The sequence below is a fragment of the Palaemon carinicauda genome, chromosome 23 (genome assembly GCF_036898095.1).
Source record: "Palaemon carinicauda isolate YSFRI2023 chromosome 23, ASM3689809v2, whole genome shotgun sequence".
Lineage (NCBI taxonomy): Eukaryota > Metazoa > Arthropoda > Malacostraca > Decapoda > Palaemonidae > Palaemon > Palaemon carinicauda.
The window spans coordinates 93,727,714-93,729,026 of NC_090747.1; the positions used below are offsets into that span (position 1 = coordinate 93,727,714).

Sequence of the window (1,313 nt, forward strand, 5' to 3'; positions counted from 1 at the left end):
TAATAATAATGATAATAATAATAATGATGGTGATGATGATAATTATTACATGGTCAATTGAAATATATTGTGCATCCAGTCTAACTTATTCCAAAGTTACAATCAAATTTATATCAATAATTTATCCAAGACCAAAAAGGAGAAACTGAATCACCATTCATGTGTCATTTCCAAATTTGGAGTTCACAGAAAAGTTTTAATTTCCTTCAAAAGTTCCTGCGCCGCCCGGGAATCGAACCCGGGTCGCAAGAATGGGAATCTTGCATGATACCACTACACCAGCGGCGCTTATCCTAAATCGGTAATTCATTACAAGATAACTCTGTTTATCACTTGGGGCTCATATGCTTCAGTATTGATTTAAACGAGAGCTATAAATATTTATTTTAATAATTATATATAATTAATTTGATATTTCAGTATTGTCACTAATAAGAAATTAAATTAGGTTTATGGTGATTTAAGTCTTTTTTTTATAACGTCACTAAAAAAAAAAAGTTCCTGCGCCGCCCGGGAATCGAACCCGGGTCGCAAGAATGGGAATCTTGCATGATACCACTACACCAGCGGCGCTTAATGTTAGAGGCTATTCTATGAGGGTAACATAGAAAAGTATTGATCGAACGTACGATGTTTTTCTGTATTTGTCTTTCGTAAAAATTTATGTTTTACTTTTAATTACTGATATGAATCACCCATAAATATACAGTTACTATCGTTAGTATCACTTAAATAGATAAAGTATTTATAGTTTATATAGGAAATGTGTATTTTAATGTTGTTACTGTTCTTAAAATATTTTATTTTTCCTTATGTCCTTTCCTCACTGGGCTATTTTCCCTGTTAGGGCCCCTGGGCTTATAGCATTCTGCTTTTCCAACGAGGGTTGTAGCTTAGCAGTTAATAATGATAATAATAAGTATGAATTTATTAACTTATTTATGCGCATGCTCCTTAATCAAGGGGAGTTCTGTACGAGAGGAGTTTGAAATGTGAACTTTAAAGTTTTCAGGTTGTTGTATATACTGTATAGTTTTGATTGGAAATTGAAGATAAAATGAAGTGAGAGAGAGAGAGAGAGAGAGAGAGAGAGAGAGAGAGAGAGAGAGAGAGAGAGAGAGAGAGAGAGAGAGAGAGAGAGAGAGAGAGAGTACTATCCGTAGTAGGCCTTCCCGTTCATTCTACTTGTGTTTTACTGAAATCTACGCATCCAGACCAGAGAGAGAGAGAGAGAGAGAGAGAGAGAGAGAGAGAGAGAGAGAGAGAGAGAGAGAGAGAGAGAGAGAGAGAGAGAGAGTATTGCTATCCGTAAT

General features: G+C 35.2%; 2 non-coding genes across 2 annotated transcripts; both read right to left on the minus strand.

The window, feature by feature from the left end:
- Window positions 1-217: 217 nt before the first annotated feature.
- On the minus strand, window positions 218-288 carry TRNAG-CCC (transfer RNA glycine (anticodon CCC)). The gene has a single exon. It is a non-coding gene; the product is annotated as a tRNA-Gly (tRNA).
- Window positions 289-502: 214 nt separating this feature from the next.
- On the minus strand, window positions 503-573 carry TRNAG-CCC (transfer RNA glycine (anticodon CCC)). The gene has a single exon. It is a non-coding gene; the product is annotated as a tRNA-Gly (tRNA).
- Window positions 574-1,313: the final 740 nt, after the last annotated feature.